This window comes from Lactuca saligna, chromosome 7 (assembly GCF_052625555.1).
Source record: "Lactuca saligna cultivar CGN05327 chromosome 7, ASM5262555v1, whole genome shotgun sequence".
NCBI classification, from domain to species: domain Eukaryota; kingdom Viridiplantae; phylum Streptophyta; class Magnoliopsida; order Asterales; family Asteraceae; genus Lactuca; species Lactuca saligna.
Genome location: NC_136423.1, coordinates 73668112 through 73694147, shown reverse-complemented (window position 1 = coordinate 73694147; position 26036 = coordinate 73668112). Strand labels below are relative to the sequence as shown.

Genomic DNA, 26036 nt, shown 5'->3' with positions numbered 1-26036 from the left:
ATCATAAAAATGTTTTAACCTCAAGAAATTAGCAGTTATTAGAAGAATGAGAAGATTATGGCTCCAGCTCTCCAAAATCTCTTGTAAGATGCTCCAATGGTGGAAAATTCGAAGTATGTGTTGCTAGACCTAACCCTTAAGATAAATAATGAGTCAAATGACCAAAATGCCCCCAAATAGGCAGTTACGTGGGTAGTAAGTGTGAGCTTCACACCTCACATGATTCAAAATGGATCAATCATCTTGAAGATTTAATACGGATAGTCCAAGACCTTATTTAAGAGTCCATGACCCATCTAACTCTTCAATGCATCAAGCCTAATTCTTCCTAAATGGATCCATAAAGCCCAATAAGTCCTTGTAAGCCCACAACGCCCGACAAAAAGCTAATATGCAACCGCAACGAGACTCCAAAAACATACAAAACACCTTATACAAAAGAGAAAGTATCCAATACGATCCAATACAACAAAGGGACAGAATATCAATGCAATAAAAACTAAAAATGCTAAAAATAACTATAAAAATGAAGGAAATGAAAGGAACTATCTACAAACACGTTTTTATTAAAAAAAAACTATACATACAACACCTATTTTATAACAAATGTATTTGCATACAACAAAGGTTTTTATTAAAAAAATGTATAGCAACACGTAACTATGTTTTATAAATAGGTATTTAAAATATATTTTTCTATATATAGGTATTTTGCGTTTAAAAATATTTAAAACAAATATATAGGTATTTATACATCAAAAAAAATCATATTCGAAACAATTTTTGAAAACAAATATGTTTGAAACAAAATTTAAAAAAAAAATACATATGTAACAAACTAAATTTAGTATGAATTAGTGACAAATTTTTGGAATTTGAACCAAACGTATAAATTTTGAACTAAATTTGTAATAAAATTAATAATTTGGACCAAAATATAAATTTTGAAAGTGTGATGACATGTTGACCAGGTAAAATGGTCAAAATTAATTTGATTGTCATTTTTGTCTATATGGTTGACAAAAATCTTACTTTTAGTCTAAGTATTGGTTATTTATTTATTTATTTATTTATTATTATTATTATTTTTTTTTTATCATGGGTTGTCCTTATAGATGGTTTTGGTAATGTCAATAGTCCCTTACGAGCCGGGACTATTACTATCAATTTCCATCGTTAAATATATGTGAAATGACAAGAATAGCTCCATCGTTTGTCTTTTTTTTATCTTCAGTTTATTGATAGATTTGAGAGACCCTTCTTATAAGAGGATGGCCACAAGTTAGATTTATTGTTGGGCGTTTTCTACACTTAAGCCTATTTAAGAGGCTGACCAATGACCATATTGCCTATTAGGGTCTAAATAGGCATAAAGCTTTTCTGTTAGGTAGAAAAAGTGTTAAAGAAAACCTCAGTTAAGGTACAATCTACAAAATAAACTTGAGGGAGAGAGTAGTCTTTTCTTTTGAAGACTTAAGCCTTAGATTTACTCTTTTATTTATTTTGACAATTTAAAGGAAAGAAAAAAGTTGAGATATTCAATTAAAATGGACAAATCTAATTTAGAATAATTATAATAATTTCTTTCAGCCTTTAGCTTTAAATTCACTTTGAGAAATAATTAAGGTGTTTATCTCTTATATATTTTGATTTGAATTTTGAATCCATTCAATAGTGGATCATGCAAATGATCTATCAAACTTGAAATTACTGGTGTTTCTAGTGATTTAATGTTGTTGATGGATTTTAGTAATCCATTTCCAATCTATTAAAGTGACATAACTGCTTAATTGTGAAGTTATGGAACATTCAATGGAATTTGAGTTTTATCAATAGTGGATCACCATTTAATTTAATTCATTTAATTAGAAACTAATGGTTTCATTATTTATCTCGTCTTGTTTAAGCATAGTTCGAGTGTCTTATATTCAATTTATTGATAAAAGATCCATTTAAATGCTTATTTGTTGAGTTCTCAGGTTTATGATGATAAATAAAAATGCATATTTTTTGAGTTTTGAAGTTTATGATGATAAAGGAAATGTCGCACTAAATTCATTCAAGTAATAAGAGAATGAAGCGTAAAGGGGATGGAGAGCTCAAACCCCCACCAAACACCGACCCTTACCAAATCATGTTCAAGGAGGAGAAACCATAAAAAAAACTTGCACAACCATGTCAACGTAATCTAAGTAGCTAGAACAAGTAATGCACTCCACCTGATTGTTGAGTATTGAATAAAAGGGACCTCCTACCTCATACTTGTCTTTTAATGCCCCCCCGAAAAACTTATTTTAATATATCACGTCGAAACTTTGCTCACCAACATCACTCAAAAAAATCCGAATTTAACTCACCAATTGCGTCTTACATCATTGCATATATTTGTGTCTAAAAGTTGCTATATACTTGTGATACCATAAATACTCACAATCCCCATAAACATATATTTAGTGAACTAGTTTTAAATTTATAATTCAATATCTCAATGCATACAATTTTTCCATATACAGTGCCAAGGACTTGATGTGTACTTTTAATGCAATAGATTTATATTTATAATTCCTAGTCTGTTGCATCTAAATCAATACGTTACATGCAGTGAACTTGATCGAGTATAGTATAATTTTGATAAACATGGGTGCCAAACTCAACGGGAATGATAGTGAATTAATATTATAATTATTGATCATAGGTTATACTAAATAAAAGAAAGCAATAAAAGGGGGTTTTGATTATTATATCTCAAACAAATCAATAACTAAACTAACTAGATAAACTAATTGGAAACAAATCACTCCAGGTACTCTGGTTTAAATTAGATTTCATCTCAAAATATTGGTTAACTACTAAGTGTAATAGATATTTATTCATTATTCACCGATTCCTAAATTGATTCGTATACACGGTCCATACATGAATACTAATGACTCTAAGGACTTTTAATTTCATCAACATACCATTAATTATCCTTAAATTTATTGTTAAGTTCGTATCACGCAACATTTGATTTTTACTAATCCTAAAGGTAATTAGAATTAAATCATGCTAAGATTGGTAATCAAAAACATGTACATATTAATGTTCTTAACTTTATTAACCGAACCCTAGGTATTGATCCAACATTATTTTACAATAATAAAACAACTATGATTTAAAAAAACATAATTAGCTGGATCTTAAACCGAACTTGACAAGATAAATTAAATAACAATAAACAATCCAAATTAAACTTTGAACCATAATCTCATGAATAATCTATTTAAAACACAAAGCAAAAGGTTTTAACACCTTAATTCATAAAGAAGAGCAGTAGGAACACAATTGGAATGCTAATCGTAATCAGAAAAGCAAACTAAATGATTCCAACATGAAATTGCTCTATAATCCTTCAAATTTTCATTCCATTTCAACTTAATGGCCCTCTGGTTTCCTTTTAGACTCTCAAAATAGCATCTATGAGATTTATATTCACAAAAACTGAACTAGGTTTAAGACATTTCATTAGGTTTATTTTTTTACTTAGTTAATAGGTTTTAGCGTCGCCACAACGTGGTAAAAGTATTGCCACATCATGGAAACTGGAATCTTTAATGTACACGACAACGTACACCAAAACGCGTTTTTTTTTTTTTCTCAATTTTATATCCTCCACGTTATGGTAATGCCTTAATGTAACATCCTGAAATTCAGGTAAAGCTATTTAACCCTTCCTTTTTTGTCAAGTTGTCAAGATTAGTCCCTTGAGTGAGGTCTTGTAGCAAATGAGTACGCTGGGCGTACTGGGGAGTACGGTGCACGTACTCATGCGCTTAAGTTGGACGCGGACTCGCCTGGGTATGCTGGGCATACCCAGGGTTACGCTGGGCGTAGCAGGCCCGGATGCAAACCCTAATATTTTGCTTGTGCACTATATAAGGGATGCGGAGGCTCATTTCTCAGCCTCCATATCAGAGAGAAACCCTCAGAGAGCCTTCCATCGTCCTTAGCTTGAGTGTGAGTGTTTTGGAGCTAAAAGTGCCTTGGTGTGTTAGTGAAGAAGAAGGAAAGGAGCTTGTGGAGGCTAGGTCTTGAAGTGCAAGTTTGGATCTGAGATCTTCAGAGGAAGGAGCTTCATCTAGAGGTATAAAGTTCAAAACTTTCCTCTTTATTTGGTTTGACGTTGCATGGACCATTTCTAGGGTTAAAAGTCCCAAAGGTGGAGACTTTATGAGTGTAATGGACTCCATGGACCTAGATCTGTCCCATTGCAGTGATATTTGTGTTATAGATCCATAAAAATCCCAACTTGATCGTTGTTATGGGGTCATGCTTGAGTTATGAGCTTTCTAGGGCTGGAAATGGAATGTTACGGGTGTTAATGACTTGTCCATCCATGCAAAGGCTTAAAGTCACCAAATTTATGGATTAAGAGTCTTAGAAATGGCCAGATCTAGAAGTTAGACATGTGTTTTAATTGCTTAAGACCTCAAGAGCTTAAGAGTCTGAAACTGGGAGTTACGCGGGGTGTAATCCCAGTACGCGCAACGTAAGGGGTCGCGTACCCCGTTTCTGTGAGCATGCCGGGTACACCCAGCGTACATGTTTGGTACGTGCAGTGTAACCCGAAGAGTTGACTTTTGTTGACTTTTAGGGTTTGGTCAAATTTAGGGTCTTTGAGCCACGAGAGGGGTAAAATGGTATTTTACCCTTCTAAGAGTACTAAGAGAGTGAATAGTCTAGCCTTGAGAGATGTATTGATTAAGAGTGTTTATTTCATATAATTAGGCAGAGGCTAGACCAGATTTTTACAGAGTTCGAGATTACCGAGTTACCCGAGGTGAGTCTTCTCACTATACTTTACAAGAGTGATAATTAGAGTTATGTGACAGAGTAATTGTATGTTTTTGCATGATGAGATTTCTATGTGGTTTATGCTATGTATGTTACAGAGTTTATAGAGTTAGAACTAGAGGGTCCATAGAGTTTGGACCGGAGGTTCCATAGAGTTTGGACCGGAGGTTCCACGGAGTTATAGCCTCGAGTGGCTATTATGTGTTATATGTGGTATTTTGGGGAACTCACTAAGCATTTATGCTTATAGTGTTGTGTTATGTGTTTCAGGTACCAGTGAGGATCGCGGAAAGGCGCCAACATGATCAGTACACACACGAGGAGTTTTTACATATTATGATCTTGGGATGTGATTTATGGATTGTGATGTGATACAATGATATTTTTATAACAATTATGAATGAAAGTGTGCTTTTAAAATTTGAAAAATTATTTGAAAATTTGGGTGTTACACTTAGCCACGACGCACGAATTAGAATATTTATTTTGGCATGAACATGAAAATCAAGTGAAAATTTGTCTTGTTTTCAAAGCATCTTGAAATTCCTTAATAGGAGTTACGAGTCATTAAATATATCCACAACACTGAAGAGAGGTCTATCAGCCCAATAAAAATTTAGCAAGTATTGGTTGTCCAGTTTTGCCAACTTTTTTTTCCCTTTCAGCTCCATTCTCCTCATTTTGCATCCCAGTTCTGATGTTAACTATCATTTAACATTTCAAAGCATATTAAGTATCATATATCTTAAAATATAACATTTTTATTCAAATATATTAAGATAATGACCTAAAATATATACTAAAATATGACCTTATCATTAGTCGACAATCTTTCCTCTATCAGAATGCTCCCTAGTTTGATACACCATCAGAGAATGTTCAGCTTGATAGGAACCCAACTAACCCACCTATTCTCCACCCTTACCCCCAACATATGACAATCCATATGAAGCACTCCTATAGGACACCAAAAACTTATCTGACACATCAAGCAATGTAGGGACATAATTTCAAGTTAAATATTGTTAGTTTGTTACAATAGTACATATCACAATGTTTCCCATGACTTGTTACAAGAACTTGTTTTCACAATATTTCGAGACGATTTATATGTATTATCCATTTAGTTATATCATTTCTGTCAAACAAACATAATTCTACATGTAATATGTGATATTTGTCTACCTGTTAGTTATCAACCATCAATCACAAGACATGTTCAACAAACTAAATAATTGTTGAAACACCATCATAATGGGAAAAAATTAACATAATGAGTTTAAATTAAATGGTATTTAAATGGTCATTTCTTTTAAGGTTTGTCCCAAATTTTTATGTAGGTTAATAACATGCCAAATAAGTAATTTTTTTTTATCAAAATCATTTTCAAAATGCTCCAACTTGTTCTATTAACACCTTTCAATCTTCTTTGTTTTGAATGTTGAATAATATAAATCAATGCTTCAAATAACCATCAAAATGGGTCCATAGCTCAGTGGTAGAGCATTTGACTGCAGATCAAGAGGTCATCGGTTCGAACCCGGTTGGGCCCTTTGTTTAAATTTTTTTATACTCCTCTCATTTCTCAAATCAACCGTCATTTGCTGCTTACGGAAATAAAAATGTTACATAGACCATTTTAGAACTTATATTATCTCGATAATATAGAAACATAAACATATTCCTCTAATTTATTGATTTTGAAAATATGATTGATTACAAACATTAATTACAACCTCTTATATCACACATTATTATAACGGAAAATAAAGTCTTGAATATTTGTCCTTATTATATGCATCAGTTTGATACCAATAAAAAGTTGACTACTAATTAAACTTAACTTGGTTTTCATTAACCCAACACCGCAGAGACTTCTTAATCTGTTAATCCCTATTTCATTCATCTTCATTCTCCGTGATAACACCGCATAACAAGTGTTATACCCGTCTGTTGGTTGGGTTGACTTATTTAAAAAAAAAGAACCGGTTTTATTTTTACCAAATGAATGTAGTTTCTATTGTAATAATTAAATTTATTTAGATAAGTAACACAATGTCTATCTTACTCAACAAAACATACATTGTCATACGGATCATCAAATGTGTTTTTACTTCTCCATGGTTGAACTAAGAAATATAATTTATAACCGACAAATCATTACCAATAATCAACCCCATGATCTGTACGTTTGTTTACGAAGGTATTTATGTTTTGTACACAATATATTTGGAACAATGTACATTCGTTGAAGTATTTATTATAGCATCTTACATTCAAGTACATTGTTATTTTTTCTAGATTTTAAATGTTTTTGTAGACTATAAATTAGCCCGATTGATTGATGAAAAAACAAATGACATATTATATTTTATTTTATAGCATCTACATGAGGTTAATGTTTGGCAAATTTGACTACCAAAACAATTAAAACGAATATGTTCAGAACATTCTAATATAATATACTTTTTAGGATTATATATCTATTTTACCATTAATGAATAATGAAATTCAATTAGGAGTTCCTATTTGAAAAGTAAAATGTTTAATGTTTTTGGAATGTCCAATTACAACATTTGACTTGAAAAAACAAGAATTCTTCTTTGTTGATCTTTTGGAAGCAAGCACTACAAGTTTCGTGCCTCTAATAGAATCACATCGAAGCTAGCAAGAGAAGGAATTAGGAGAGTGGAGAGGGATTGTCGTCCAAGGCTTGTGGAGGGAAGGCATGGATGAAATCAAGGGCTAGGGGACTCCTTATATAGTTGAGGAAACTCGGTGCTAAAGTTAGGGTTCAAAGGATAAGCCTTAGATTTCCTTGCTTGGTGACCAAGCAGCACAATCCCCTTGTCCAAGAGGCCTTGGACGAAATCTCTTAGGGTTTCCCTATAGATCTTTATCCACCTCATTCCATGAGGTTCTAGAGCCTTCCTTAAATAACAAAACAGACCGTATACTTTTCATTAATCCAATTAATCCTAAAACTAATTTAAATAATTTTTTCATTAATTATTAATTAAATAATATGATTTCTAATTAATATATTATTTACATAACACATTAATAAACCATTTATATAATTTATTATTCACATAATAAATTAATCTCTCTCTAAAATGATCATGTCCAATTGCTAGGTTTGAGGACAACCTAAAAGGATTGTGTCATTGTCAATTCCAGTATATATCAATTTTAGTTAGACATAGACAGTTAATCCAACAGTTTCCCACTTGGATAAGACTATAACTATAATTGGCAGTATAACTTTTGAATCGATCATTAAATTGTAGCGCCCAAAAGCCGTTTGTCGAACACAGACCTGGACATTTATGTGTATTAAGATAAGTGATCACATAATCCTTCGTTCTGCAAGATATCATCGGAACATGATACATGTAATAGAATGAATATGATTTTCCTTTACATTGTCTCCTGATTTCTGATTTGTGATGATATAGGACTTCTAATTGAACACATCAATTTAGTCCTGGCTGGGCCCAACACTATAAGTAAACACCATATCACTGAGCGGCCCAAAGATATCTCTTTTCCCATTAGTGTAAAAGGAACGAATAAACTTTGAATCATATGCTTGCATTTTTTACTCATCAAATCATGCATGACAATACATTTTATAACATCAAGTTACTGATGCGTTTACACATTTCCAATATACAACCGACTTGTAATATACAACTCATGAATATTGCAACAGTTCTATTGCTATGTCTAATTCCCTTAGACAATCTACAATTTAATTCTTGACAGTCTTCATTGACTACTTACTTACTATAGAGCATTGAATAATCGAATTATTCAGGAAGTATAACATGAAAAGTGAAACATAATAATAAACTAATTAACTATGGTCTCAAAACCATTGAATATAAATAAAAACACTTATTATTTAATCACCAAAATAATTATGACTTTACTCATTGTATAATATTTTTTTTTGTAATTAACTAGCTAGTTTAAATAAATAACATTTGTCATGCCATGTTATAAACATGCATACTATGTCTCTTTTTGGTTTATCCTTTATGAACAGATCAACTGGACACTATTCCAAAGATGCTCATTTCACAATTCCAAATTCTTGTCACTGTCTTAAAATAAATTGGAATTCCAACCTTACATATCGAGAGTTCAAAGTCATAAAGACCGAGCCAACTATACTATAGAATGTCCCATTAGAACTTTTTTACTAGAAATAATTCCATGATATTGAAGATTAAATTTCAAGGTACACCCCTTGAACATTTCCCTTGCGATAACATCGTGAAATTTCCAAGTATCATATTTGAGAAATTCATGTTCCTTAGCAGAGTAACTCGACGAGTTGGATGCCCAACTTGGCGAGTGGAGTAGTTTTAGCCACGTGGGTTTAGTGACCAACTCGGTGAGTAGAGAGACCAACTCGGAAGTTGGCGTTGTTTGGAGAAACCCTAATTTTCTGGGTTTGTGTCGTATTTAATGGGCCTTATGCCTTCATTTCTGCATCCCTTATCTCCAGAGAGCCCTGTGAGAAACCCTAGATAGGTTCCATCCATTGTGAGAGAGAAAGAGACTATTTTGGGTGTTCTTGTGCGACTTTGGAAGAACATTTGGAGAGCATCTTGACTTGGTCTAGGGAGAGATGTTAGGATCCAAAGATTCTCTAGTGGTTTGCTTTTGTTAGAGGTAAAAGATGCTAACTTGATCATTCTGTATGTAGATGTAAAGTCCAAATAAAGGATCTTACCAGAGATCAATAGCAAACACAAAACACACAAGGCAATAACAGAAGTGAAAAGAGAATAAACCAACCTTGCACACATTTTATATCAATAAACGTCTGGTACAACTCGATGGAAAACCGTGAACACTAAAGGCATCAACCAACACAACATCTGACTAACCCTCTATATATATAGGGACCACGATCGAGAAGAGTTTACGGCCGTAAGGTGTTTACGACTATAAACTCATTACAACCGTAAACCAAACAAAAACCTACTACTAACACACTCCCTACCATTACATTGTAAATCATGGACCAAACCACTAAACTGGGCCTTTCAGTCTCCCCCTTGGTTTGGACTAGCTCAATGTTAACCTTTAGTGACTACCATGACATCCGCTTGCCCCAATTCTCCATTCCACATCCGTTTGTTAAGAATCTCAGCAACTATAGTTGTATACACCTTCGCAACATCTTTAAAATCATCCTCTGCAACTAAAATATGAAAGTTGCTTAGGTGATGAATATCCCATTGTCGAAATTGTAACAAATCTCTTCGGTCGTAGAGTCAAATGCACCCATTCTTGAGCTTGATGACCGCAACAGAAGTAACTTCATCAAAGACCCAACACTCCACAGAACTTAGAGATCCATCTTGTTAATGTTGAAGAATACAGAACTGTTTGACCTACTTGGTTGCGGGCCACATCACGACTTGCAAAGGCTTATCAGTTTCATAATCAAGGACATCAGGATGCTCTTCTATGATAGACTCAGCAGTTTTCATGGCTGGAGACCCTTTCCTGACTTGAGCTACAAGGAAATGATTAAATTGAGTCGCCTGAGGATTGTTTGTTAAATTGGAGAAAGGAGCTCGAGATAATTCAGTCAGATCGACTCTAGTCCATGAACTGAAGTCATGACTGTCCTTAGAAAGTTCGGAATTGCCACTTTTCATTAAAATTATCCACATGTTGAGAGGAGCATGAAATCCCCACAAAGAAATGCCTGACCTATCACCGAAAGTGTCTCTAAATCGAAAAACTTCAAGATCATTCATGGTAATCACAGGTTCATACCAAGAAGCATGCAGATTAGAGTTTCTTTTCAACAACAGTTGCCCTTTCCTAGATGCTTCCTCTTGTGATTCGCGAATGGTTGCTGAAACATGGGGAGCTTGAGGAGGCTCATCTTCAACACGATTAACAGCTCCTGATGTTTAACCAGTTGGGAAAGAGACTGGAAATGCTTGAACATGAAGATTAATCTTATATTCATCAGCTGACGTCTGGTATTTATTACCAAAGTCTTCCTCAAGTTTTCTTTTCAGCTCAAAATAGCTTAAAGCCAATAGATTGAAGAGATCTTGGAGATCGGAAATTTGTTTTGACTTTATCTCTTTATCCTTAGCAAGATCAGCTACTTGCACACCAAGGTTTGAATTATCAGACTGAAGCTCAGACACTTGAACACTAACCTTTGAATTTTCAGCTCGAAGTTCTGACACTTGAATGTCAAGCTCAATGTTTTTCTGACTCAACACCGATATCTCCTTCTGTAGCCCTGAGATAGTAAGGTTGTATTCTCCATAACCACCATCTCTTATAGAAACACCCTTACCATGAGGAGAGGGCATCAAAAATTGCTCCACAGCCAAATGTGGAGCCAATCTCACAAAAGCTTCATCATGATCAGTTCGAGGAGGAGTAAACCCTGGTGGAATAAAGGAACCACCAACCTCAAAAGTAGTGTTTGGACCCATAGAAAACAGTTTGGTTGTGGTGAGACTAGTAGTAGTAGTAGTAGGTGGTGGTACTGGGAGGCCGCTAATGAGATTTGTAATTACTTTACCCTGCCTCGGATCCCTTTTTTGTCTTTACAGTGGGGGTTGATCAGATCGTGTCGTTGCAAAATCACTTACAAATGGCTCTGAGGTACGAGAAACAGAAACAGGAGGGGAACATCCCATAACCTTCTCCATTGGAATGGAAACACTTGCCATTTGACCTGAAGTAGGGGTTGCAGTTTCAAAAACTTCATTCGACTCCCTTGTCTCAGTAGTTGGAAGAACAACATCATCGACATTGTTAAAGATAGTGTCAAGATTCTCATCTGACACCAAGTTAGCACTGTTAGCTAGAGAAGCTGTAATGTCATCATGATCAAAACCAGAGAGATCAAGATCATCAAAGGAATCACTGTTGTTGCCATCGACATTTTCTGCAAACTCCACGTGCATTCCTAAATGATCTCCTTGAGCAAGATTAGTCATTTCTCCATGTTCCTCAGCCACATGTGCGTCAGGGGTAGGAGTATCTTCCTTCTCAGTACTTTCATCCTTAGATACATCAATAACAATGTTGTTTGGATTTGAATTCTCAGAAGATGCAGGCTCAGAGGAGGTCTGTTCAGATGAACCATAAGATTCTGTAGGCTCATCTAGCTTAGTGAACTTTCCAAACTTTTCGAGCGGATATTTTTCTTGAAAAATAAACTTTCCTTTTTGATTCTGTTTGATGAGTCCTACAGTGTGTGGACCCAAAGATTTCATATCAAAAACATCACCTTCCTTTCACACATCCGGAAATTGAGTCTCGATGAACAGCTGAATGAATCTAGGATACAACAAGAAGGTATCCCGAGTTGAGGCTCGAATGTTGACAAGAAACTCATCCAAAATGAATCTCGAGAAATTGAACTTTATTTCTGCGGCGAGAGAGACAATAGCACCGGTATTCCTTTGAGAAATCTCATCTGCTCCCGATCTCCTCCCTGAAATGCAGCTAACAAATACATGTTCTAACAATCTCCAGTACGGATGTAAAAGTTTCTTCAATGTTGGAGGTGAAGTGCCTTCATAACTCATTCTCCTCAGAATTCTTTGAATGTCTTCAATTCCAATCTCCGTGGGGTAATTAGGTTGATCATCGATCAACATCGTCTCTCTGATAAAGCTTTCATTAATCACAATTTCACGACCTTGAACGGTAGCTTTAACAGTGAAGTGACCGGCATCACTCATATCCATGCTTGTAGTCGCCCACAATACTTTGATTAAGTTCTGATAGACAATAGGATTTGTTGTAATAGCTGACGCCAAACAGCACTCCCGAAGTCTGTGAATCATTGATCGGAGATCCGAATGAACAACTGGAGGATCTGCAAGGACAATAGCGAGATTGTGCATATCCGCATATTTCAGGTTACCCATTTTCCTGCACTTACTAAGTAAGACACGAAAACATGCCAAACGAACAGCCAAAATATTTAATTATTTTTTTTTTAATTTTGAACAAAAATAATATTAATTATTTTATTTAAAACTTTGGGTGAAAAATAAAAAGAACATTCATTTAAGTTAAATTCAAGTTTGGCAGTCAGCACATGTTCATGGTCAACAATAGTTCACGGCCCAAGAACACGGTTTACGACCGTAAAATTGTGTTTACGGCCGATGAACACGAAATTCGATCAAACCATAAAAATGCATTTAATTAAGAGTGTACGGTCCCAAAGTAACACAATAATCAATCGAGGTTTGCGGCCACAAGCAATTCGCAGTCAAAAAAGCGTTTACGGCTCAAGAACAAGGTTTGCGGCCCAAGATTGCGGCCTAACTCCGTCGCACTCTTTTTTCTCGATTTCTGCTCAAATGGCACGGTGAATCACATAATAAACTACATCTTTCTGATCTAGAACTCATTGCCTTCGAGATTAACGAATTGGATTTGCAAGATTTGACAAAAAAAATTGATGAAAGAGAGAGAATCAGAGGTTTACGGCCGGAATCTTGAAAGTGAAGGAGATTCCGGCGGTAAACTCCTTCCCTTTTACCATTTACCTGATAACTACACAGTATTGAGCAGGGTCCAACACAGTCAAAAAAATTTAAAAACAATTCTTTTGAGGATTTTTACTAAAGTAAAATTAAAATAAAATAAAATAAAAAATAAAATTAAAATGACATTAAAAATTTAATTATGTACAAAAAAATAAAAACTAAAACTTATTAATTTTAACAGCTAAAGAATGAAACAAAATTAATTTAAAAAAAATTAAAAAAAAAATTAAAAAAAAAAAAATTAAAATAAAATAATTTAGCTTTAACTAAAACATAGTCTCAAAATTTTAACTAGTGTGACTGAACTTGTGACGCTGGGATCAAAGTTGTTGGACAATCTTATTTCACTTGTCGGTACCCTTATCTTTACATCTTCATCTGATCGATCGCCAGTATTGTGGTCCACTTAAACACTTTTATGACAATTTTGGACAGTTTACCAATGACATGATACATGCATATATCTAATTATAACTTTATTATCATGATTGGCCATAATTCTTAAATAGATTTTTCTTATGACCATTTAACTGACTACAACCAGGGATATTGTTGTCCACCTAAATCAAGCAGAGTTCAATTTAAAGTGTAATAGAACGTGTTTTCTGCTTCCTGATATGCCACAGCCATCAAGAACTTCTAGAGTACTCCTCACACCGGGTGAGCAGACAATCATTCAGAGAGAGGATAGATTCAGAATTGTATTACTTACTGTTTCAGAGGGGTTGAGAAGTAGAAGGTTGCATATGCTGTGTACCAGGTCGGATTGGATGTCACGCAAAGGAGACAACATATGGCTAACAGATGAGAGAAATTTCATATATATATATAGCCTGCAGAGAAATAGAGTTGCATATGTTGTGTACCAGGTCGAATTGGAAGTCTCTTAAAGGAGACAACATATGACTAACAGAAAGAAAGAAAGAAAGAAAGAAAACGATTTTCTACAGACCTAATTTATCGGAATTTACCAGTCGCCCAATCCAACCGGAATTAAGGACAGAATCCGCACATCAAGGAAAAGTGAAACCACGGTTATAGATACGGGTTATTTAATGTGACCAATAGATTCTCATGTATATCTCCCTACTCAAACTATCCGAGCATCATATTTTCAGGCTAAATGGAGCTATCTAGGTCAAGATTTTTCAAGTCGCTAGATTCCTTATGTTCATCTATGCCTAGTCAAGTCCATTTTAATCTTTCGTGCCTGCCAGCGTATCGAACACAGAGCGTAGACGATTCAACTTAGGTACGTTACGGTGATTCAGATTGTCCGTTGTCACTTGCTAATTTCATTTCCCTTCACAACACCTACAAACAAAACCATCAGATTGTCCATTTTTTTTTTGTTTTTGGATTTTTGAATTTTTATTGTTTTTGGATTTTTGATTATTTCTCCCCCTAAATTTGTGCATGGGTGAGAATAAAAGTAAAAGAAAAAGAAATGTGAAAATTTAATCTATCCTAAGGAAATTAAAAATAAAAAAATAAAATAAAATAAAAGTTGAAAATTTAGTTGAAGAAAAGAAAAAATAAAATGATAAAAAAAAAAAACTTAATCCTCAAAACGAATCATTTTTAGAAAACCTACAAGCACATCGAAGCGGGCTTTGTTAAATAGCTTTGCGAACAAATCCGACACATTATTATCAGTGCAGACCTGTTCTGGCCGGATTAGCGAACGTTCGTAACAGTCTCTTATGAAATGAATTTTAATGTCGATGTGCTTGGTCTTAGAGTGTTGGACTGGGTTTTTGGCAATTTGGATAACAACTTCATTATTACAATAAATAGGGGTTTCTATATAATTCAAACCGTAGTCCAACAGCTGATGTTGGATCCAGATAACTTGAGAGCAGCAAGCCGATGCAGCAACACATTCCGTCTCCGCTGTGGAAGTTGAGACAGTGTGTTGCTTATTGCATTGCCACGAAACTAGTCTGTCACCTAGGTATTGACATCCTCCTGAGGTTGATTTCCTGTCAAGCTCACAGTCTCCATAACTACTGTCAGCAAAAGCATAAAGATAAAATTCAGAATTCTTCGGATACCAAAGACCTAATTTTGGGCTTCCCTTGATATACCGAAAAATTCTTTTGACAACAATAAGATGTGAAAGTTTAGGATTAGCCTGATAACGTGCGCATTGACACACTGCAAACATGATATCCAGTCGGCTTGTAGAAAGATACATCAGCGATCCGAGCATCGATCGATAGTGAGTCTAATCTACGGATTCACCTTCAGGATCTAGAGTCAGAAGAGGTCGTCCTACCATTGGCTTTTAAGTAGACTTAGCATCGCGAAACTCGAACTTCTCAAGAATATCCTCCACATACTTGGCTTGATGTAGCAGGATTCCGGTTGAATTTTGTTTGACCTGAAGCCCCAAAAACATGGTCATTTCTCCCAACGAACTCATTTCGAACCGTTTCTTCATTACACCTTTGAATTATTTGCAAAGCTACGGACTAGTTGACCCAAAGATGATATCGTCAACATAGATTTGCACAAGAATTTAATCATCTCCAACATGTTTGATAAACAAATTTTGATTAATGGTGCCACGTGAATAACCATGCTCGAGCAAATGCTTTGTTAGAGTTGCGTACCACACTCGAGGAGCTTGATGTAACCCATACAATACCTTGTCCAACTTGTAGACATGATTAGGAAATTTTGAGTCAACGAACCCAGGAGGTTGATCAACGTAGATTTCTTCCTTCACCTTGCCATACAAGAAGGCAGTCTTGACGTCCATTTGATACACAGTAAAGTTCATGTAAGAAGCATATGCTAGAAAGATACGGCTAGCCTCCAAGCGAGCTACTGGAGCATAGACTTCAGTGTAGTCAAGACCCTCAACTTGTCGAAACCTACGAACCACCAATCGAGCTTTATTTCGCACAATAACCCCTTAATCATCCTGCTAATTTCGATAAACCCATCTTGTGTCAAGTGACTTCTTGCCCTTTGGTAACTCAACTAACTTCCAAACACCGAGTTTTTCAAATTGATGCAGTTCCTCATGCATTGCATCTACCCAGCTAGGCTCATTCAAAGCCATTTCAACATTCTTAAGCTCTATTTGAGAAATGAAGCACGAGTAAAGACAGGTATTAACATCTCCACTCTGACTTCTCGTTTTAACACCATCACCTAGCTTACCAATGATGTTATCGATCAGATGATCACGTTGTACTCTTCAGGGTATCTCCTGGCTGATATCATTGAGAGAGACAGGAAGAGTGTGAATGTTGATACCTCCTTCATTTGCTAATTGATCCGCTCCAGAAGGCTCTTCCACGAACTCATTAGAAATAAATTCAGGAAAGAGTAGTTCCATAAAGGTTGATGTGGTTGCGGAAGCGTCATTGGGTGTGAACTCTCTCTCCATAGGTGTAAATAGTGTAGCTTCAACATCAGGAGTATGATTTTGGACTGGAGATTTAGGACTATCAAGATGAACAGATGGCTCCTTCTCTGGTGAAGCAGAGAACTCTCCTTAGGCATAGCAGAGGACTCCCCCTCAGATGTAGCAGAAGACTCCCCCTCAGATGAAATCGGAGACTTCCCTTTGAATGAAGAAGGGGATTCAGATGGAGATCTATAGACAACTTCTTCATCTTCATCTTCAGAAATCTTCTTCAAACCAGAAACAAATCCAGATGAGCCACTCGAAGACACATTTATTGATTTGAACAGGGATGAGTAATCAAATAGCCAATCTGGACCCACTCTAGTGTCCGTCTCGTTTTCTCCCAACCAACACATGTCATACGATTCCACATTTTGCTTTGTCTTCTTGTTGTAGACTCTATAGGCAGTGTGAGCAGCATACCCTATGAAGTAACAATCATCGGCCTTTGCATTAAACTTCGGGTTGGCATCTAAGTGAAAAAGAGTACAAGGGAAGCCAAATACACGGAAATGACTGACAGATGGCTTGCGACCATAGAGAAGCTCATACGGGGTCTTCATCTGAGCTTTGTTGATCAACACTCGATTCTGAACATAATAGGCAGTGTTTATCTCTTCGGCCCAAAAGAAAACCGGTAACTTTGAATCATACAACATCGTCCTTGCAGCATCCTTTAATGTTCTATTCCTTCTTTCAGTAACACCATTTTGTTGGGGTGTGTGAGCAGAACTGAATTGACACATGATACCCTTTTCTATGCAAAAATGGTCGAGTACAGAGTTCTTGAAATCTGTTCCATTTTCGGTACGAAGCGCCTTCACTTGATTGTTAGTTTGGTTTTCAACTAATACAATAAAGTTCTTGATCAGATCAGCAACTCCAGCTTTGTTTGATAGAAAGAAAACCGACTTAAACCGAGAGAAATGATCGATCACAACTAGGCAATAAGAATTTTTGTTGATGCTAAGAACATTTACTGGTCCAAACAAATCCATATGAAGCAATTGAAGCAGTTGGTAATTGAGTTGACCTGTTTTGTCAGGTGTGGTTTTCTATGATGCTTTCCTTGGGCACATGACACATATTTTTCAAACGTAACAAAGTCCTTGACAGGCAATCCACGGACCATCTCATTCTTTGCAAGACAATTCATGTTCTTGGCATTAGCATGACCTAGTCTTCTGTGCCACAACATTGCAGTTTGTTCGGAGATCTTGGAGAAAAGGCACGTAACTTGTTCCGGAATATTGCTATTCATATCAATGATATAGGAATTCCCATCCCTTTTAGATTTTACAAGAATCCACTCTTATGGGATGACAAAACCTGGCTTGAGAATCATGCATTCCTTATTAGAGAAATGCGTAGAGTAGCCCTTGTCACAAATTTGAGAAACACTTAACAAACTATACTTCAGCTCGGGAGCAAAATTAACATTCTCAAAACTTAAAACCCCATTCGAGACAGTTCCTCGTTGAGTGATTTTACCACCTTCTCCGCCCGCAAAAGAGATGTATCCCCCATTTAATGATTTAATGTTGTGCAGTTGGGCGATATCTCCTATCATATGCCGGGAACAGCCGCTGTCGACGAACTCGGGTCTGACGACATTTCCCTGCAACTGTCCCTACAAAATGTGTGGGTTTAATTAGATTTGGGAACCCAGGTCATTATTTTCCTGGGTGATCCCGATGCCTTTTCAGATTGATAATTTTTGGAATTTTTAGAGGACACGGAGGATGAATTGGAGACTTGTTTGGGCAACCATTGATAATTGGTTTTTCTAATTGTCCCGGATGCTTTTAAGATTGAATGAGTATTAGTTTGCTTAGGGCATGTGGGTTTTCTACCAGATTTGGTTGAAGACTCACTGCTGCCCCTTGACAAAACCGATCTTGGCTTGGCCATGTTCGGGTTTGGCAAGCTTCCTGGGACTTTGTGATAAAAAAAAACCTTTTTATGTTTTTGAGAAATGGCTCGTTTTCTACTTCGATCATCTTTCCTTTCACCATTCCGGGAACGATTTCTAGAGGACTTTCTAGTTAAAGGCCTTCCTCTGGATTCGTTCTATCCTCTTGGAAATTTGAAATGTACAAACATACGATTTTGACAATTTCTACCTATATGACCACCAACACCACAATTGAAACAAATCTGTTTGTTATTGTTATAACTTGTGCTACATTGATCAGATTTGTTTTCCATACTATTACCCCTGCTTCTCTCACAATAACATGAACAGGAATTAGGTTGTGAGGCAAGCGAGGGTACATTAGATGGAGAAGTTTGTGAAGTTGATGGTTTCTCAAAATCATTATCACACACATCAAAATTGTCAACCAAATTGTTCAAATCAGACTTTTTCAAACCATTCAAAACAGTATCAGAAGTAATAGAAACACCACCACAAAAAAAACATTGTCTTTTGAAACATCAGAAAACATATTGTCTTTATTTAAAACCACTACAAGAAAAATAGCCTTTTACGACGTGCAATCAATGACACACGCTGATAGAGAACACGCATTTGAGCGTGCCCTAAAAATTGATGTCAGTTTTCCAAAATATGAAGCATAGAGGGCACGGATTTTTGCGCACCCTTAAATTAGTGTCTAATAAAAAATTAAAAAAAACACGGAGGGCATCTTAAATAAAATGTGTGTCGTCTAACCATGTCGCTTTATAAATTTTAATGAAACACGCGTTTCATCCGAGGGGGAAATGAAATCCAAAAATTAACAAGCCCGCTTTGTTTCCACCGGCTGAAAACCCTAGCTCTTCCCCGCCGAAAACCCTATTTCTTTCTTTCTTCTCTCTTGATTCTCAAACCTCTATTCGCCTTCCGATATTTGCTGCTTCTTCGCCCCTTTTGAGTGTCTCCCACCGCCGTCGACTTCCAATGAAAGACGACCGCTCTTCCCTATCACCATCTGTCTTCCCAATTACTACACTAACCTCACCGTCTTTGTTCTTTACTGTTCAGAGCCAAAACCCTTTCACCACCACCGCCCTATATGAAGCCTCCAGAAATGCAACCCCGACTCCGTTATTGTCTACTTCTTCCCAACGCCCATTCATTGGTTAAGTCCTAAATACATTCCACCGCTTACTGCTTCGTCTTCTACCTCAATCAAATTGAGAGCCACCGGTTTCATAGAAAGAGAATCCTTCACCGTCAGTGTCATCGAAATCAGAGCCGCCGGTGTTGTAGAAAGAGAATTCACCACCGCCAGGTTGCCACCTCTAAAGGTTTCTGGTTCGTCTCCATCGCCAATTCAGAATCGTGTTCTTAGGTCACTCGAAAAGTACTCATGGTCGGTGAAATCAAAATGTGAAATCATGTTCTTAGGTCACTGGAAAAGCACTTATGGTCGATAAAATCATCAATTACATTATGTCGCTACAAGGTCAACTTGAGGTAAGTCAATAATTTCTAATTCTTGTAAATAAATCCACCGATTACAGCGGTTTTGATTTATGATACCACTCCTTCTTTCACCAGTAGTTTCAGTTTCAAGCACCATCCCAGCTAATTCTTGGGACTCATTTTTTGTCTGCTGACCCTCCTCCACTTTTTCTTGACCATAGGCAGAGGTCTTCTCAGGAGTTGGATGCCTCAAATGAGAAACCAACATCATTCATAGGGCTCTCAAGACTGCAAATTTGCTCATCGACACTCAATGTAAAAACTATAAAGGCATTAATTACACTTTGACTTATTAGCTTCTTAATTGTTTCTCTGTTTTTTTAAATTTAATTTAACATTTTAATTTTAGGTTGTAAAGGTGGCGGATTTTGGGGTTGCCCGGTTTTGAGTCAAGGGGGAGTTATGACAGCAGAGACTGGAAGTTACAGATGGATGGCTCCTGAGGTTTCTATTTCTTCCTCTTTACATATAATATTTGAAGATATTTCCTTTTTCACTCATAAACCCTAACTAATTTGGGAATCATCCTCTAAACTCTAAATTTACCATGATGAGTGGAGCTACTTATGTATTGTCATGGTTTGCAGGTTATAAATCATCAACAATATGATGAAAAGGCGACATCGAAGTGGAAGCAAGATCAGAAAGACCTGGGAGTGAAAGGGACAGGGAAAAGGGCCGTGATAGAGAGGTTAAAGATAAATAAAGAGAAAAAGAAAAATAAAGGGAATCTGAAGGAATTGGAATCTTGAATTCCATTTTTGTAGTTTCTTCTAGTGGAAACATAGATTATGAATATTGAACATATGTTTTGGTTCGTGGATTCTGTGGGAATCTGAAGGAATTGGAATCTTGAATTCCGTTTTTTTTTTGGTTGCTAAACTAAGGGAACTGTATTCCAGGATCTCTTTCAGAAATCAATGTTTGACGGATTTTGTCATTTCTTGGGGTGGGTGGTAGGGTTTGAGTTCTATTTTTATTTCTTCATTAAATGACTAAAATTTTCTCATAAACCCTTTAAAACACACACACATTCTTCCTTAACATAATTTACATTCCCATTTATTTGATAAATTTACAAATCAAACAGAAAATAGCAAAGGATTGTGATTGATTTCCTTCCCATTTTCTGCCAACCAAACAATTAACAGATTGCAATTCTTTCAGATTCCAATTGCTTTGACATATTCCATTCCTTCCAAATAGATTATGTGAATCAAATGGGCCTTTGTTTTCTTTGCAATATCAACACCATAGATCCCAAACACTATTATTTCTTCATTCTTATAACTAGAATAGGTGTTGTGGCTAAACCTTGTGCTGAGTTTGTTGCTGGAGTACTTGCAATATGGTTAAATGGAGGTGTAGCTGTTCCACTTGCACTCAGTTACCCTGAAGTTGAGTTGTTACATGTCATGACTGACTCGGTTTGCTCTCAAAACAACCTTAAACTTTTCTAGTTTCCTATGTTTTTTATTTGGGAGAAATTGCTTTGTATTTGGATGATATTGCTAAAATTTCTTTAATAGGAAGAAATGAAATTCAATAAAATGACTCTTTTCTCCTTATTCAATTAACATACCCTTTTTTTAATGTAGTTTGTGTGGCCTTTGTAAGATACAATTTTATTCTCCTAATAATACAACATTGTTAATTTGACTTTTGAAGGATGTGTCCATGATTTTGAGTACTGATGATCACAGGGAGCTTATGCAAAAAGTTGCAGCTAAAACTGCAGCTCAATTTTCTCTAATACCAAATGTTCCTACTATGACTTCACAAGCAGTAGATAATGGTGTTGTACATCAAAAAGAGAATGTATTTGCAAATAACATAAAAGGTATATATCCATGTTCTTTAATATATATATATATATATATATATATATAATTTCATATACAATAATAATATAAAATTGTCTTATTCATACAGACGATGATCCAACATTGATTTTGTATACTAGTGGAACAACTGGGAAACCTAAAGGAGTTGTTCATACACACAGTAGCATTTTAGCACAGGTAATTTAAAGTTTTGGAAGAAAATACTTTAAAAACCAAACTTGTGAAATATTCGTATATTTTTTAAGAAAAAAACGTATCTGTGATCTTCTAATTGCTGTTTTCCTGCATAATTTTAGGTGAAAACATTATCAACAGCCTTGGAATACACATCAAGTGATCGTTTTCTACATTGTCTTCCATTACACCATATCCTTAAATAAACATTAAAATAATTACTTTCAATTCCTTTTTTTTCCAAAAATGTTTCACATTTCTTGTTGATTCTTAATTTAATCTGTACATGTTCATGGCCTCCTCAATGCACTATTTGCTCCTCTTTATGCGGGGTCCATGGTAAGCAATTACTTTTATGTTATTTGGAATTAAGTAAAATTCTTTATCATCGCCAATTGTAAGTTTATATATATATTTTTATGTTGTTTTAGGTTGAATTTATGTCAAAGTTTAGTGTGAGTGGTATTTGGAAAAGATGGCGTGAATCTTACCCAAAAGATGTCTTTAGTGGTCGTGGCCAAGAGCGTCAAGCAGATTCATCTAAGGATCTGTCTTATAAAATAAGGTTAGCACACTTTTCATCAGTAATTCCCTTTTTGTTGGTGAAATTACCCATCTGCCCTTTTGGATCAGCTTGGAACACGCGTCCACCGCTTGTCTCAGTTACGTGATTCTCAACTGTGGAATTTAGTTTTTCATTAAACTCTTATTGTATATTGGCTGTAAATTAGCTGTAAAGTTAATGCTTATCTTTTCTTGTTATGTATTTTCCTTGTTTAGTGAGGTAGGCTCTAGTATAAATTTAGGCTCTCTCTTGTATCATTCATCCCAAGAAACACATTCACCATTTCCTTCTCTCCCCAATGGTGGATCTCTTTGAACATATTTTTTTTAATGCTATTAAAGTTAAATTGTAGGGATAAATGCAAATCACAACAATGTAATGGTTTGGTTGGTTTTCTTTTCTGATTTGGTGCCAGGTGAATCTAATGAATCAGGATCTGCCTTGAAGATAGGAGTTGTGTTGTCAGGAGGACAAGCACCAGGTGGGCATAATGTTATATATCTGGGATTTTTGGTTAGGATTTTGAACTTCCATTTCCTATTGTTCATATTTTTCATACTACATATGATAGATTGAAGGATTGACTAGTAAACATCAGCAATCTTGGTGCCAGGTGAATCTAATTAGTAAAGAAAGTTGAAGGATTGACTAGTAAAAATAAAAGTAGAATGAAAATGACAAGTGATTTTGTGTTGTGTTTACAGGGTTGATGAAAGTGAACAGCTCTCGAGTTAGAAGTGGAAAAGAAAGCTCAAGCCGAAAGAGATAAGATGCTGAAAATGCAAGTGTTGTATTGTTCATTTCAATTGTTAGTATGAAACATACAGTAGATTAGATGAATGCAAATTTATATATTGTAAGAAATAGAATTGTATGACATTAAAGTTTATGCAATGGATTGTATTTTTTTTTGTATATGGTATTTTATTTCTATTATGACACATTAAATGCAAATTTAATTTAAAAATTAATAAATATATAAATATATATTTTTTTAAATATTTAAATTTAGGATACGCAAAAATGTGTGTCATCTTCATTTATGACATGGCCTTTCTTGACAGGGGCTTTCTTGATACGCATTGCGTGTCATTAACACGCGCGTCGTAAGGTTACGACACGCAAATGCGTGTCGTCTTCCTTTATGACAGGGCCTTCCTTGATACGCATTGCGTGTCGTAAACGCGCGTCGTAATTGCGCGTCGTAAATGCGCGTCGGCTCCCTTTATGACAGGGCCTTCCTTGACGCGCATTTGCGCGTCGTCTGAGCCTTTTATGACGCGCAATGAGCGTCGTAAAAGGCTGTTTTTCTAGTAGTGAACTAAAGCTTCAGGTTTAGACTCGATTTTATTTTCAGAAACATATCCTTCAACTTCGTGCTTTGACTGATTCAAGGATTGATCTGTAGGAGAAGTAGAAATGTTAGTACTTTCAACATTAATAAATCCTCCCGAAATAAAACCAGATGACTTGCCATAAACCATAAATGGTTCATTGGCAATCTTTTCTTTGGACAAAGGCTTGTGCATATATGAATGATTAAAGGGAGGGGGCACATGGTTATACCCTAGACCTTTTGATTGATTCTTCTTAAATTGCATACTGTGATCTATCATTTTTGCAACTACCTCACTTGAAAAATCATATTTTCTAACATCTGGCTTGGGGGTTTCAAATTTTCCTTTCAAAGATTCAATATCAGCCACTAGTTGAGCGTTCTGTTTCACTATATAATCATAATTTTCACATTTATTGCTGTATTCTTCCTGAAGTCTCCTAAATTCCTTAATTTTTTATTCCAATTGAGCTTTGAGTGGTTTTTGATCTTTTCTAAGTTGGTACCCTTCATATCTAAGGTCTTCTACGTCCTTTATTATTTTGTCATTAAGTTCACGAAGAATCTTAAGATTTTCTACTTCACTACCTAATGTCTCAATTTTATCATGCAGAGTTTTAACATAATCAATACAGGCTTGAGAGCATGATGGAAGACTTACCTTGGCTGAATTAGGTTCATGAGAAGAGGATACCATCAATGCAAACTGCAGCTCCATCATCTTATCTTCAACTGCCACAATCTCTGCCAGGGCATCATCACAAACTTGTGCTAGGTTGGCAGTTTCACGTCTAGATAGGTTGAGGGCTTGCATCTGATCCTCCCAGTCAAATGACTGAGTGACCATAGCCTTCTCGTTTTTTATTTCATTACCACTTTGATTGTTTCTAATTGTAACCATTGTCCTATCATTGTTTAGTCTTTTGTTTGTGGACAATCACGAGCAAAATGCCCTGGCACGTGGCAGTTGAAACATCATAGCTTTCCCTTGCTGAACCCAACCTTCTTGTCAACACTCGTCCCCCAGTTATTCTTTCCAGTCTTTTTGGCAAATTGTTTCGCCCTAAAGACTGCCATGGCAATTTCCCATGTAATATCCATCTCCTCAACGTCTTCAGGGTGAATCTGATCAAGATCAGCAAGTGACAGTTGAGGTGGAAGATCCCTAGCTACAAGCGCATTATAGCAATTGACAAGCCCCGAAGCAAGTGCAATATGATCATTGCCCTCCTTTCCCTTTGAAGAAGAAGCTCCAGTTGAGGATGAAGCAGCTTGAGCAGCCATAAATGATTGATTATGCGAAAGGGCATGGCTGAAGCAGAGGAAGTCGATGGAGTTTGAAAAGTTTGAATCTGAGCTTACGAAGGAGGCTGATTGAAAGATAAACCTGCAGAGGGAAGAGAAACAGAAAAAGATGAAAGAGCATTGTTAGAGGAGATGCCAAGATTCTCAGCTGAATATGAGTTCACATGGTTAATTTCCAACTGCTTGTCATCAATATCACACGCCTTGATGACTGCCATCACTTTAGCGAGAGAGAGGCGGTTGAGATCCTTAGTTTTCTTAATGACAACTACATTCATGTCCCAAGGTTTTGGGTGAGCATTCACTAGCTTCTTGTTTACTTCTGACTTCGTGTAGAAAATCCTAGCCACACTCATTTATGTATTGAGAGTTGTGAACCGGTGCAGCTGTGTTTCAAGGATCTCTCCAGGAACATAATTAAACATATTAAAACGTTGTCACAGCATGTCCTGGAGACTCTCTCGCATATCTTCGTTCCCTTAATACACCTCAATTAGGGCTTCCCACAAAGCTTTAGCCGACGTATACTCTTTGAACCCTTGAGCAATGTCTGGTGACAAGGCC

General features: G+C 35.9%; 1 non-coding gene across 1 annotated transcript; it reads left to right on the top strand.

The window, feature by feature from the left end:
* The first annotated feature begins 6314 nt into the window (after positions 1–6314).
* Positions 6315–6386, top strand: TRNAC-GCA (transfer RNA cysteine (anticodon GCA)). The gene has a single exon. It is a non-coding gene; the product is annotated as a tRNA-Cys (tRNA).
* Positions 6387–26036: the final 19650 nt, after the last annotated feature.